The sequence below is a fragment of the Elgaria multicarinata genome, chromosome 7 (assembly GCF_023053635.1).
Source record: "Elgaria multicarinata webbii isolate HBS135686 ecotype San Diego chromosome 7, rElgMul1.1.pri, whole genome shotgun sequence".
Classification (NCBI taxonomy): Eukaryota; Metazoa; Chordata; class Lepidosauria; order Squamata; family Anguidae; genus Elgaria; species Elgaria multicarinata.
Window position 1 is genome coordinate 50512631 of NC_086177.1, and position 16302 is coordinate 50528932.

The window sequence follows — 16302 nt, forward strand, 5'->3', positions numbered from 1 at the left end:
GGATCTGCCTTCCATGGACTGAAGGGCTCCACTCACAAAATGTGCATCTGCCCAATTTTCAGGGAACCACCTTAAAACCCCACACCACAGCTCACCCCATTCTGCAACATCCCCCTATCCTCTGTGTAGCATTTTCAGGGTGCTACTGTGAGGAGGGGGAGGGGGAGGCCTCTGCCAGCCCAGTTCCACGTGCCTAAATCTTGATCGAAACCCTTCTCTCTCTTTTTTTTAAATATTTTTATTTTCTACAATACTTAAACATTACAATTAAAGAAACAACATACTACATAAATGTTGAATAACATCAATATCATATCTATATAACATGATCAAACTTAACATATAAGTGCACCCCCCACCTCAGGATCTCATTCCTGATTCCAAAATCTCATACTTTCTTCTGCTGGTGGTTTCCCACTACCCTTAGAAAACACGAATATTAGGAACTGTTTCCAGCTTCCTTCAAAATCATTTGTTTTAGCTATACCTCTTCTGAATTTAATATTACAAGTCAATTTATCATTAATAGCTATGTCCCATACTTCTTTATACCATTCTTCAATACAATAATCCCCTTGAATCTTCCAGTTCCTAGCTACAATCAATCTTGCTGCAGTCAGCAAATTCGTTATCAATTCCTTAATTTCTTTTTTACATTTTAAATCTTCAAATAGTGACAGTAATGCAACTTTTGGTGTTCGTTCTATCTTCATTCCCACAATTTCTTCAATCTCCAAAAACACCATCTTCCAAAATTTTTGTACATAGTTGCATTCCCACCACATATGTAAATACGTTCCTTTTCCCCCACATCCTCTCCAACAATTTGCTGAGTGCTGATTATTTATCTTATTTAATCTAACCGGGGTTAGGTACCACCTCCATATAATTTTAAAGTAATTCTCTTTTATTCTTACTGACATATTTCTCAACGCTCTTTGTTTCCATAGTCCCTCCCAGCTCTGTTGTCCTATTTGTACATTCAAGTCTGTCTCCCAAACTATTTTACCTGAACTATCCATCGACCCTTTCTCCAACAATATTCTATATATTTCACTCATTAACCCTTTTGACGCTGTTCTTTTTCCCTTATCACTTTCTTTCTTAACTATTAATTCCTCAAACTTCGTCAATTCTCTACAATCTCCATTTTCTCTTACCCACTTTTTGGTCCACTTTTCTAATTGCCAATAATTTAACCAAGTTAATTTTTTATCTTTTAAAACCTCTTCCAAATCCTCTCTTGTATTCATTTCTCTTAACCATTCCCTTAATTTCATTTTATTTTTTTCTATTAAAACTTTACTTAATCTACTCTTTAATTCCTCCGGGAAATTCTTAAGCATTATTACCGGTGATAAAGGTGAGTTGCTCGGGAGCAACTCCCCTTTATATTTACTCCAAACTTCCCAGTGAAACCTCAAGAGCGGATTACCTATACTTTCAACCCATTTTTTTTCTCCTTCCCTAAAAAATACATTTTCCAACTTCATCTCTATGTTACTTGTAGTTTTATCCTCCATCCAGTCTAAATCTCCTACTCCTATAATTGCTTCCACAATATGTCTTAATCTATTAGCTACGTAATATAGGTTAATATTTGGGAGACCCAATCCTCCCTTTTTTTGACTTAAATACCATTTATTCTTATTTACCCTCGTTTTCTTATCCCCATTACAATAATTGTTTATGATATTTTGCCAACTTTTTATCTCTGATTCTGAAATTTTTATTGGTAACATCCTGAACACAAAATTAATCTTTGCTAAAATCTTCATTTTTATTAATGCTATTCTTCCAAACCAGGATAAATTTAATCTTTTATATTTTTCCAATTTTGCTAAAATTTCTTTTTTTAAACTATTTAAATTCTCCTTCTCTAAACTCTCTAAATTTTGTGTAATTTTAATTCCCAAATATCTAATCTGTTCCTTAACTCTCATTTCTCTTCCCTTTCCTTCCCATTCATTCTCTTCCTTTTTAGTATAATTAAATAACATCATCTCTGATTTGGACCAATTTATTCTTAACCCAGTAATTTCCTCAAATTCTTTCAATTGCTGTTTAATTCTTTTCATCTTTCTTATTGGATTTTTAATAGTTAGCAAAGTATCATCCGCAAACATATTCAATTTTATTTTTTTAATACCACCTATTCCTTCTATCTCCCCATCATCTCTTATTGCATTCGCCAATAATTCCATAACCATTACAAACAGGACCGGCAAGAGTGGACATCCTTGTCTTGTCCCTCTGGCTAGTCATATCTTATCTGTGACTCCGTCGTTCACTACCACTACGGCTGTATTTTGAGAGTACAACTGTTCTATTATAGCTTTAAATTTATTTCCAAATCCCATTTTATTTAAAACCATCTTTAATGCCTGCCAGCTCACACAATCGAAAGCCTTAAAACTATCCAATGCCAAAATTCCCGCTTTAATCTTAGACTTTTTTATCACCTGTATTGCATTTAAAACCCTTCCCACTAAATTATGCATTTGTCTACCTGCTACAAATCCACATTGGTCTTCCCCTATATATTCAGCTATAAATTTATTTAACCGTTTTGCTAAAATAGTTGAAAATTTTTTAGCATCTTGATTTATTAATGAAATAGGTCTATATGAATCAGGGACAGTCAGGTCTTTATCTGGTTTTGGAATTAAAATTATCAATGAATGTTCCCATGATTCTGGTGTCTTCTCTCCTTCCAATATGGCGTTGTACAACTTCAATAATTTCGGTACCAAAAACGTTTTTAAAACTTTATAATATTCCGGTCCTAAGCCATCTACCCCAGATGATTTACCCACTTTCAAAAGTGGGTAAATTCACCCCATTCAATTACCCCATTCAATTACCTCTTCAACTTCTCTTTGAGTTATTACCTTCTCCATTAACGCTTTATGTTCTATTTTTATTCCCTTCTTTATATACTTTTCTATATAGGCTTCCAACTTCTTTTTTTGGATATCCTTTCCCTTATATAATTCTTGATAAAATTCTTGAAAGATTTTTATTTTACCCTTCATTATATGACAATAATTCCCTTGTTTATCTTTCAATATTCCTATCTCATTCCTAGCTTTCTCCTTTTGTGTGAGTCTGGCAAGCAATCTAGAGTTTTTATTACTATTTTCAAAATACACCCTTTTCATATAAATTAGATTTTTCTGAACTTGCTCTAAATTTATATTCTCTAATTCTTTTTTCTTTGCTTGTATTTCTATTAATTTATGTTTATTTTTACACTGCCAATAATCTTTCTCCAAATTCCTAATCTCTACCTCCAACTTTTCCTGCGCTGCAAACTGTTGCCTCCTTAAGTTACACATTTCTTAAATACAAATCCCTCTTGCTACCGCCTTCATGGTATCCCAAACAACTGCCCTTACCGTTCCACCCTTTTCATTAATTTCCCAAGTCTCTGACAGTTCCCTCTGCATTTTTCTACCACTTTATTATATTTCAATATTTTTGTATTCATTTTCCACCTATACGCATCTGGACTCCATGTAAAATTTCATGAAGTAGGGCAATCATACAATGAGTCCTAGGGTTGGGTCCAGGATCTGCCTTCCATGGACTGAACGGCTCCACTCACAAAATGTGCATCTGCCCAATTTTCAGGGAACCACCTTAAAACCCCACACCACAGCTCACCCCATTCTGCAATGTCCCCCTATCCTCTGTGTAGCATTTTCAGGGGGCTGCTGTGAGGAGGGGGAGGGGGAGGCCTACTTCTGCCAGCCCAGTTCCACGTGCCTAAATCTTGATCGAAACCCTTCTCTAAAAACACCCTATAACAACACTATGTCATTTGGTTTCTATGGAGGGACTAGAGAAAACCACAGCTCTAGCAAATGTCTATGTTAGGGAAAGAAGGACTGGAAGGTATTCCACAATCTTTGGCTCATCTGTTACATCAATATATCCAGTTCTAGAAGCCCCCTTGATAAAATAGTTAAGAGCAGAGACACCACACTGACAACAAAGGTCCTCAGAGTTAAAGCAATGGTGTTCCCCGTAGTAACCTATGGCTGCGAGAGCTGGACCATAAGGAAAGCTGAGCGAAGGAAGATAGATGCTTTTGAACTGTGGTGTTGGAGGAAAATTCTGAGAGTGCCTTGGACTGCAAGAAGATCAAACCAGTCCATACTCCAGGAAATAAAGCCAGACTGCTCACTTGAGGGAATGGTATTAAAGGCAAAACTGAAGTACTTTGGCCACATAATGAGAAGACAGGACACCCTGGAGAAGAGGCTGATGCTAGGGAAAGTGGAAGGCAAAAGGAAGAGGGGCCGACCAAGGGCAAGATGGATAGATGATATTCTGGAGGTGACAGACTTGACCTTGGTGGAACTAGGGGTGGTGACGGCCGACAGAAAGCTCTGGCGTGGGCTGGTCCATGAAGTCACGAAGAGTCGGAAGCGACTGAATGAATAAACAACAACAAAGAAGCCTCCTTCCCTTTTGTTGACCAAAACTGAGACCAGGATTGTGTCTGTCTTTGGACTGATGGGATCATTCTATCATGTGCCAGGAGCAACTGTTAGGGGGAAAAAAAAACCAACCAGAAGGGAGAGAACAGGAAAACCAGACAAGTCCAGATTCAGTGACTACTCTTTATTGAACTACATGTGTAGGAGGAAACTCACCCTTGATGGATTGAAGATGAGCTTCTCTACCCATCATCCACAACCAACATCTTTTATAACATTCCATGCCCCTCCTGATGAGCTCATGGCTCATCCCTCCTCCCATCCGTTATTGATTGCAGAGTTATACATTTTCCATAAATTCACGGTCTAGCTCCTTCCTATCTCTCCTCTCTCATCTCACACTATTGCCCCGCTCGTGCGCTCCGCTCCTCTGACGCCATGCTTCTCGCCTGCCCAAGGGCCTCTACTTCCCTTACTCGGCTTCGTCCATTTTCTTCTGCTGCCCCTTACGCCTGGAACGCTCTTCCAGAACATTTGAGAACTACAAATTCAATCACAGCTTTTAAAGCTCAGCTAAAAACTTTTCTTTTCCCTTTAGCTTTTAAATATTGATTTTGTTCTGACTTTATACTGTGCCTGTTTACACTTCCCTGTGCCTGTTTGCATTCTCTTTCCCTCCTTATTGTTTACTATGATTCTATTAGATTGTAAGCCTATGCGGCAGGGTCTTGCTATTTACTGTGTACTCTGTACAGCACCATGTACAGTGATGGTGCTATATAAATAATAATAATAATAATAATAATAATAATAATAATAATAATAATAAACTAACAGCTAACAATACATAATATTGTGACAACTATGCCCTGTTTATGTAACTTACTGTACCAGATAACACCCCCCCCCCATGCAAGGGCAGGCGAAGCTGACTTTGCTGACCACGGGGTGGTTTTCATGATAACAAGGAGCGGTGCCGAAGTGACTGGGATAATGGCAACTTGGATCTGGGATCCAAGACTCAACAGCTGTGTTTTTGGAAACTGCTACATTTGACCAGGCAGATTAGGGGTAGAAAGTGCAGAGCAACTTGCCAACTGCATTCTGATGACTCTTTATTAATGAACAGAGGGAAAGGAGGGGTCTGGTGGCAGAGCCCTGAGTGCTTGGTGTACACTTTCCCCCCCCCCCCCAGAAAGGGGGTCTTTTGACCACCTTAACACAACAATGAGCTAACAGTGTGCCAGGAGCTAACTGTTTGGTCCTCCCCGCCTTTCCAAGTCCACTATAGCAGCTACGTGATGTGCTCCCTAACCACTTCTAGTCACTGCACAGATGTTTCAAGAGTACATCCAGAAGTGGTTGACACATGTGAACTCAGTCAGCTCCTTGTACTGGAATCCCACAAAATATAGGCAGGAATAATTGATTATATTGCACCAATTCCTGAGATTTTTCATAACATGGAGGACGGAAAGCAGGGGTGGGCAACTTCAGGGCATCTGGGGGTCATTTTTGTCCCTTCCTAAATCCCGTCGAAGGCCTCACTCCACAGGGCACCCAGCTTTATATATTTGTTTGTTTTAAATGGCCATAGTGCTAATTTTTGGTGTGTGTGTTTTTAAAAAGTGGCATGCTATTCACAGGGGCTGCATGCTATTCCCGGGCTGCATGTTACCCACCCCTGATTTTAAAGAGCCCCTAAAGCAACTTTTCAATGGCCCTTGCTTTGCATGATGCAGAGGAGAAATATTGGTGGGGGGTGTATTAACGGTTAGACCTAGGATGCATAGCATCGGTAGAGGAACCCATAAATTGGGCACTAGTCATGGATAAGAAAAGACTGGGCTTTGAGAAAGAAAAGGAGGTAACTATTTCCGCTAGCATTTTGGAGAAGGCATTATTATATCCTGCCTCTCCCTCTTCTTGTTTGTTCTGCCCCTTTGGAAGGTCCATGACAGTCAGCCTTCAGAAGGGCTAATTATTGAGTGGTATACATTTCAAGAAATAGCAATTAAACAGTTCTGAAGGTAAGTTAGCACTGCAAAAGCAGCAAGTATTCTTTGACAACTACTTGTTAGCGCTAGATGTGTCATCTCTTTTTTACAAGTACTGGAGTACTTGTAAATTGTCCTTTGGAAGCAACGGTCAATTATTACAGTGCCAGATACACAGTCAACGGTGTGCCTCACACCTCACAGAGGAGAAATTAACTGCTGAGGACTCACTGTGACTAATACAGGCTGCTTTTTCTATTATCATTTAAAAGCACTCTTTTTAACTAGCATTAAGAACAGAAGAAGAACAGCTTGGGGCCAAAGAACCACATAATAAATAAAATAAAATTCGCTCCAAGTACTAGGTGAAACTCAGGTAACTCAATCATCAGTTCCCCAAGGAACTGGGGAACAAACCTCTTTTGAAGCTCAGGCCAATTTTACAACTAGGAATCAGTAGTTTTCTAGAGCAGCCATGATAAAATGTGAAGTTTGAGATAGGCTATTTCCATTTCCAGCATGACCCCACAAAAACAAAGAGATGAAGGAAACCAGCTGTTGTATCTAGCACCAGGGGACTATATTTTCATTAAAGACAGGCAGATGACTGAATAATGCTGGTGAAAGTCCAAATCAGCTCCAGGAGGATAAATAGGAAATATGTCTTTGATTTTCATAGATGGAAATATGGAACTGGGTTTGTGTTGTTTTAAACAAACTGAATCTGGGTCGACTTCTGGACAACACATGATAATTCTGGGCAGTACCCTATTTGGCACTAGCACAAACATAAATTACACTGCACTAGCATATAAGTACAATGTCAATAGTGTTTGCTGGTGCAATGGATTTCCCCAGAAAACCAGCAAACACTAGTGCTGAATATTGCCCTAGATTTGCTAAATCTTTGCCTAACTCTATAAGTCCTTTAAGGGCAGTGAAAATTACCCATTTTGAATATTAATAGCCATACATATGATACACTGTTGTGAAACTGGGGTTGGACAAGAGAAGATTGCTAAAGTGGTCAAAAACTACTGTCCAGCACAAAGCTGCATTAGGTAAACAACAGGTAAGATGTTGCTATAAAAATTAAGACGCCTTAAGAAGACTAGGTCATGGCGAGAGGACATAACTCTTCCGGATTCCCTCTTCCTCTGGCCCTGGGGAAGGGGCAAGATGTGAAGCTGGAGGGAAATGGATAGACTTGTGGCACCTTAAAGAGTAACAAATGTGTATATTCTGACATAAGCTTTTTAGGCACTGTCCACTTCAACAGATGCACAAAGTATCAACCTCAAATTGGCCAATCTATTTGCACATGCTGGGGTAGATGGAGACTGACAGTGTTGTCAGAGGGAATTGAAAATGGAAAAACCCAAAACCAAACCCCCCCCAGTACAAACAGTGGTTATTACCTTAACAGTTGCTATTCCCAAGAAGTTGTTGGGCAGTAACACAATTCTATGCAATGGTGAGCCAATAAACATACTGACTCTGTTCAATTGACACACTAAGCCATGGTTAGGCCACTAACCCTTTTGCAACAAATGGTTAGTAAACAGGTTTAGGCTGTAATTATCCAGAGGGAGAGGTGGGTAACAAATAAATAAATAAATTATTATTATTATTATTATTATTATTATTATTATTATTATTATTATTATTTAGCCACCATGGTTAGGAATGGTTCATACAACTCTCTAAGTCACTGTGTCACTTAACATGCTAAGCCATAATGTTTAATGTTAAACATTATGTTTAACATTAAAAATGTATAACCACCGTGGCTTAGAGTGTCATTTGAACAGGGTCATTATGACTTAGCCTGTCATGTGAATCATGACTTACCCTGGGTCTGATCCAGCATGGCTCTTCTTATGTTCTTATCTGGATATCTTTAAATATGAAAGCTTAATACACTTCTCTGTGTTGGAAAGGACAAAGGTCCACACATTTTAGTTGGCCTTTGTAGCCAACCAAACTTTGTGTTCCCACAAATGTGTGCATCCACCAGGCAAACTGGAGCAGCCATCTAAGCCAGCCAGCCTCTGTTTTGCTCTGCGGGATCCTCAGAAAGAAAATGGGTGGCTGCACTCAGCCATCTGCCCTGTGGCTCATGCTGGCAAGAGGGTGCGGAAGCAGGCAGGAGAGAGCTGGTGTGGGTGCTGCAAACTAGCCCAGCTGAGTTGCTCCAAAAGACAAACTTTAAGGCATAATGGACTACATTTGAGAATTCTGGGAATTTTAAACCAAGTCTTCTGGGTTTGGCCCCCCAAGACAGTTTATTGGTGCAGCCTGAGAAGAAGTAGGGCTGGAAAGCTGCATAAGCATTTGAGAAATGCTTATACAAGTCAGTTAAGTAAAATGTCAAGCTCATCTCATTCATGAAAGGCAAATTAACAACATGATGGAGTTTATGGTTTGAAAAGTGGAAACCATTCTCATCTGTCTCATTCTGTCCATTTTCCTCATCGGTCTTGTCCAACCAGATGTTTTGCACTTCAACTCCCATCAACCCCAATCAGCACGGCCAATGCTCAGGAATGCTGGGAATTGTGATCCAAAACATGGTAGAAGGCTGTTCCAGGGAATCTTAGGCTTTTGATGACTTGTTGGGAGTTGATTTGGCCTAAGGGAATTTGAACACAGGTGTTAAAGTCCAAGGCCTTGTGCTCCAATTATCGGGTTATAATACCTCCTTAACGTCTTAGTGATACAGCCCCGAAGATACGTGGGGCACTACTATGTCATTCTGACAAGACACAGTCACCAAGTCCTGATCACTGTGAGAAGGCCCTAGTCATTATTTTGTTAGAAACACCTTCAGCCTCCTTATCTTTAAATCTAATTTGAATGCCATTTTAATTTGACATCTGCATAATGCCATCACAGCTAACAGAGCCCTTTAAAATCACAATTGCACAATGTTGAATGAAGCAAAATGCTTCAGTTCCAGCAGAAGATGCACTCAAGTGCCTGCTAACCCCCCCCCCAAAAAAAACAGAGCTCCAATTGCAGCTTCAGACAAAAGACTCTGCAATCCAGGTGATCCTATGCTTTATTGAACAGAAGCACTAGTAGGCACTGCGACCCCACTTGGGCAATGGTGCCACTGAAACCATTACATCCCTAAACCAGCACCCAGTCCAAGTCTCCACATGCCCACGGACACAACTTTTCAAACAGAAACATTAATCACATAGCTAACAACTACACTGGGGGATTTTAGAATCAAACATTTTATTTTATTTACTTTATTAAAAGCCTCACAAATTTTAAACTACAATCCTGATTTTAAAAATCCCCCCATCCACCCCATGCTACAATTAATTTTAGCAGGAAAAGCTCCCATTGGTGCCAATGGGAACTGCAGTAGTAGTACAAACATCTGCTATGAGTCACCACAACTGAAAGCCCCACCACATCTAGGTCGAAACGTGCAGCTCCCATCCCTTTTCTGTCGTCACTCCAACATCGGTTCCTGAAAACAGGAGGTAATTAAGCCCATTCAGTCTAGTAGGATTGAGCAGCAACCGGACTTTTTCTGTGGGGGGATTGAGGTGCAACGAAGGCCAGAAGGGGCAGAAGACGCACGAGAGGCAGACGATGTCATGTGAGCAACCCGTGAGTGCTCAGTAACGAGCATGCAGTAAAACGCTTGTCAGATGGAGCTTTGAAGCAAAAGCATTGGAACCTCTGCTTGACAGGCTAATCGTTTTTTAGCTGACAGTAGTTTAACAAAACCATTTTGATATCAGAAATGCCCACAACCAGCTCCTGCCGGCAGGAATTCTTTGAAGAACTATGTCTTATTCATTATCATCTCTCAGCAAGTTTCTTTATGCCCATGATTAGTATTTCCTTCGCCACGGACCGACATGTTCCATTTCCACATATCATACTAATGACAGAGACCAGCTACGAATCACTGGAGGTTTTTTTATTATTATATTATCAACAGCAAAGCTCAGATCACAAGGCTGAGGTTTCTTTTATCCACGATAGCAATATAATTTTAGAACTAGATGACCTAGCCTTACTGAGCTTCAAATAAAGTATTTCAGAATAAAAATTGAGAAGCAATAAAATGTCCACGTCCAGCTCCAGAGAAAAATATAGAAAAATACACCCCACTCCACCCCACCAAAAAAGTGTCAGATTATGGGTCACAGTAGATGGTGTGGATGCAATTAACGTAGCAGAGGCAAGGAGTTGGAGCGTGTTTGATGGTGTGACCTTTTATCAAAGCCTGTTTTCTTGAAGTTTCTCCCACCTTCTTGCCATCATCAGCTGACCAACGATTCTTCTTTTGCCCAGGTACTAAAGGGCAGGGGCTGCCAGAGGGAGCACCTCTGCACACAACTCATGTCACCAAAGTAGCGCACACCAGACCTGCCCTATCGCCTTCCCAGAAATACCTGCAACCAGCCTATAGCAGCAAATAGCAGCACCTAAGGACAACAGCTTTGAAGAATACAAACAAAGGGGCAAATGTGGATCTTCACTTGCTGTTTCTCTCTCTCTTTTATATTATTTTATATTTCTATAATTTTGATATGTTCCTGAGAAATATAGTGGGTAACTCAGGGGGCAAGGGGGTGCCCTCACAACTGTGGTGATGGGTAAGGAGATGTAAAACACTGGGGGATTAACAGACCAGCTGATGAGGAGAGGAGCTAGACACCTTATGGCTATCTCCTCTTCTGGTTCTACCCCCAACCAATGGTTCCTGATGGCCTTACCAGCTGGCCCTCAGGTTTGGTGGTGGTGATGCTGCCGCTGCTGCTGCTAAATGCCAGGACAGTCAAAACTAAAATCTCCCTTATCCATGATTTGATTGTGGGTGAGGGGGCTGTCCTAGTATGTATTACTGAGGCCTAGGTGACCTCTCCGGCTACTCAGTGCAGCACCAACACTGACTCAAGGGTTGGGAAGGGGTGATTGCTGTGGTTTATAGGAATACAATTTCTTTCTCTAGACTTCCTGTTCATTCGAGTGTGGATCTTGAATGTCTATGCCTTGTGTTGGATACCCAGGATAGATGAGAGATTCTGCTGATGTATCACCCAACCCACTACCCATCAAGACTCCCTGCATGAGGTGGTCTCAGACTTGGTGTTGAGGACCCCTGGGATAATGGTGTTGTGGAGTATCTCAACTTCCATACCAAAGCCATAGTATCCAGAGTGGCTCAAAATTTCATGGCTGTCATGAAAACCATGGGGCTGTCTCAACATGTCACCAGCCTGGGCAGGAGGATGGTGATCTGAAAGTGGGAGAATTAACATCTATCCCCTTGTCATTTACACAATTAACATATTGAGCTGTATCCAACAGTGCCACTCCAGTTACATTAATGACATAAGGGGTGATCTGGTAGCCATTATTTACTTGGACTTCCATGAGGCTTTTGATAAAGTCCCTCAGCAAAGACTCCTGGGCAAACTTAGCAGTCATGGAATAAGAGGAGAGGTCTTCTTATTGATCAGTAACTGTTTAAAGAACAGAAAGCAGAGAGTAGGAATAAATGGTAAATTCTCCCAAGGGAGGGAAGTAAATAGTGGGGTCCCTCAGGAATCTGTATTGGGACCAATGCTTTTCAACTTGTTCATAATGTACTTCAATGTAAGCAAGTGTAAAGTGATGTATATTGGGACCAAAAACTTCCAACATCAAGTATAATCTGATAGGATCTGAGGTAGCAGTGACCAACCAAGAAAGAGATATTGTTGTTATGGAATTCACTACAAGATATAGTGATGGCCACCAATTTGGATAGCTTTTAAAGGGGATTTGGATAATTTTTTGGAGAAAAGGCTATCAATGGCTACTACTCCTGATGGCTATGTGCTACCTCCGGTATCCAAGACAGTAAGCTTATGTACATCAGTTGCTGGGGAACATGGATGGGAGGGTGCTGTTGCACCTGTGTCCTGCTTGTGGGTTCTTGGTCAACAGCTGGTTGACCACTGTGTGAACAGAGTGCTGGGCTAGATGAGAGAAGAGAAGAGCTCGACTGAAGAAGGCGGGGTTGAGAGCGGAAGAAGCTCTCCACCCCACCTTCTTCCCCCGAGCTCTCCGTCCAAGCCGGCGAGGAGGGAGTTGGGTGGCGGCGGCGGCGGCGGGAAGGACATCTCTTCGTCGGCTCTTCAAAAGGCAAGTTACACGCTCACTTTCATGCCGCACTGGGGTCACTTAGAAGCGATCTCGGAATGACGTGCGGATTCCCCCCAGGTCTCTTCTTATGTTAATAGATCAACAGTGCCGCCCTATGCATGTCTACAGAGAACTGTCATAGAGAGCAATGGGACTTACTCCCAGGTAAGCATGTTTAGGATTACAGCCTCAGTAGACATATGTAGGATTGCATTGAAAACTACTTTGCTTACTGCAGAAAGCAGGATAAATTAAAGTAAATTATAGGAGATACAGGAGATTTCACTTTTAGAATATAAATTCAGCTTAGTAATTTAAAAGGTTGACTAGTTAGTTTCAGGAGGATCATCTTAGACAATTTAACCAAACCCCCATTATTATTTATTTATTTATTGCATTTATATACTGCCCTATAGCCGAAGTTCTCTGGGCGGTTTACAAAAGATGATGATGATGATGATTTCTTATCCGCCTCTCCCTTTGGAGATCTCAAATCCTGAACATGTATAAAAACATTTCAAGATAAGCCAGACTGCAATGCTATGCAAGTCTGTGATGGTACTTGAACACCTGAAGTAGATTTATTACAGAAATTTTGGAATGCTGTCTTAAAAAATAAAATAAAAATACAGATTGGAACATGTTAAGGTGACCATATGAAAAGGAGGACAAGGCTCCTGTATCTTTAACAGTTGTGTAGAAAAGGGAATTTCAGCAGGTGACATTTGTCTGCATGCAGCACCAGGTGAAATTCCCTCTTCATCACAACAGTTAAAGCTGCAGGAGATCTGCCCTCTTGACCAGATACACATTGTAAGATGGAGAGCAAAGACTGTCTTGTTTTTATTTATCTGTATGGGCTCTAAAGTCCTTTTCGGCTGTAGCCAGATTAAAATGCTTTAAATAAATTACATTTATTTTTATTTATTTTTTAAAAAATATCCTGTCTTTCAGTAATATATCCTATCAGTTGAAAAAACACCTTAAATATAAAAGAGTGTGTCATAATTGAACAGTTGAGGTAGTAAAAGCAAATAAGTGAGGTAAAGTAAGAGCCAGATTCAGCTAATATTTTTAAAGGTCTGGGAAAACGGACGTCTCTTTGCTGGGATCTTGAAAGGAAATAGGAGTAGGCACCAAGTAAACCTCCCTGGGAAGTGTTCTATTGATTGGATAGAAAAAACCTTGTCACGTCTTGCCAACCAACTTACTTCAGGGGCAGTGGTAGCTGAAGAATAGCCTCTGGCAATCATTTTAATGCACGGGCAAGTCCATGTGGGGAAAGGTAGCCCTCTGGATGTAGGGCTTGAAAGAAAAGCACCAGCAGTTTGAACTGGGTTCAGAAAGTAGCAATGGGCAAATTTACCACAGCAGGAATCGTAATTAGCTTATCAGGCACGGTGACCATATGAAAAGGAGGACAGGGCTCCTGTATCTTTAACAGTTATATTGAAAAGAAAATTTCCGCAGGTGTCATTTGTATATATGGGGAACCTGATGAAATTCCCTCTTCATCACAACAATTAAAGCTGCAGGTCTCCTGCCCTTTTTTTAAATCTGGTCACTCTAGTATAGTTCCTGCACCTTTAACTGTTGTGATGAAGAGGGAATTTCACCAGGTTCCCCACATATACAAATGACACCTGCTGAAATTCCCTTTTCTATGCAACTGTTAAAGATACAGGAGCCCTGTCCTCCTTTTCATATGGTCACCCTATACCAGGTGAAGAATGCCTCTGTCCAATCTCAGATAAAAGTTCTTCATATTTCAAGATCTCATTGTGTATATACAAACTGATGCCAAAGCCCAGCTCTCCTCCTCGCTCGCCAGCAAGTGGCTCCAGACTGCATCACTCCCCTCCCAACCTTCTCCTTGAAATGCTGTCCATGTTCTCAACAGTGCAGGTCTTTTCATGGGTAGCCTTTCAGTCCAGAAGCACTTCCTGAGAAGAGATCTACACTGCTAAAAGAACAGGTAAAAGTTAGACGCTTTAATCATGCAGACCACACAGGTGCCTTGTTCATTGGATAGCTACCCAAGCTTGGTATACATGTGACATTATGAATACATCACTAGAAACTTGCAGGCATCAAAGCTGCCTCAAAATTGGCAAGTTGTTCTCCTTCAGTTGTCTACCTAGCAGCTGTATTCTGGACAAGTGGAAGTTTCCAAGAAGTCTTCAAAGGCAGCCTCACATGTAATACATTTGAGTAGTCCTATGGAGAAGTGTGGCCAGGCTCTCTCTGTCCAAGAAAGGTTGCAGCTGACCGATCAGCATGAACTGGTCATAGTTGCTACATGCATGGAGGCCAGTTGGGACTACAATGCCAAAACAAACAAATACCCATCTAGAACAGTGGATGGGGCTGGTCTTTTAAAGGGAACTTAAAACCAACTGCCTCTCCAAACTCCCAAGCTGTTCACCTAAAAGTCAGTACTGACTACTTTTCCCAAGTTACATTACTTGGCATATATCAGGAATGAATTTCACCTGCAATTTCATCCATTCGCCTAATTTTGCAAGATTCTTTTGTAACTCTTTACAATAGAAAGCAGACTTGATTTGACTGAATAATTCATGCGTGCAAAACTTATCACTATACTAAAGGTTTGTTTTAGAAGATCTTTTTAAAAAAATCCTTTGGGAAGTCCACTATTTTCTTCTCCAGTAGTATATTGTGATAGATTGGACAAATCTTTTATATTTGCACCACCTTTTTCCTGACACCTAATTAAGAATTCAGTAATTAAATGCCTCCATTAGAATTCTGGATTGAAATATGGAATCCCAAAAACCAATGCAACTCAATTTGGTCTCTTGGTACAAAAGTAATTAAACTTGTCTTATCTTTGAAGCTTTCTCAGATGGGAAACTGGAGCGACAGATAATTTGTTATTTATGATTGGCTCGTTAGTAGTCTTTACTGACAAGAAAAGAAACAAAATAGGTGCCAGGATTTGCACTTGAGGTACCTTCAGGTCAGTGCTCATATTAAATTTACAGGACCATACAAGTAATTAGATGAATCATAAAAACAGGAATGTGATCAAATAAGGTAACAAAGAGGATCTTTTCAGATTGGAAATTCAAAAGACATCTTTTGAGAACGCATACTCACGGGAAAGGATGGTGTCAAAGAAACAATTTTCATACCATGTCACATGCATGCCTATAACATGTCATGGAATGCTGAAATGTTTTTATATGTATGTTATTTTTCTTGATAAAAGGGTTTAAATTTCAGTAATGTTTTTTAAACATAAGTTGATTTAAGAACAGAAATGTATCCTTAAGAATATAGCTTAACAGGACATAAAGAATTGACGTTAAAACTATCTAAACATATTTGATAGCCTCTCAAGAGTATATAAAGAAGACTTTGAACACACATTAGGAGCCATAATTTTGGATCAGGGACCCCCCAACATCTTGTCTGCGAGGCATTTCTGTTCAACAGCTCCCCCTTAAGATCTTCCAAGTGCATGAAGGCAGGGAGGGTGAAGCAAGATGGGATGGGAATAATGAAAGTGGGGCAGTGGGTTCAGCCTCCCTCCACATGTTTATGAAGGATGCTGACATTAATTGAGTGACATACTTGAAGATATTATTAGTTAGATAATGGGTAATACCACATGCTCTACATTTCTGACCAATTCGATATTAGAAGAGCCAAATCTTTGCTGCAACAAATAATAATAA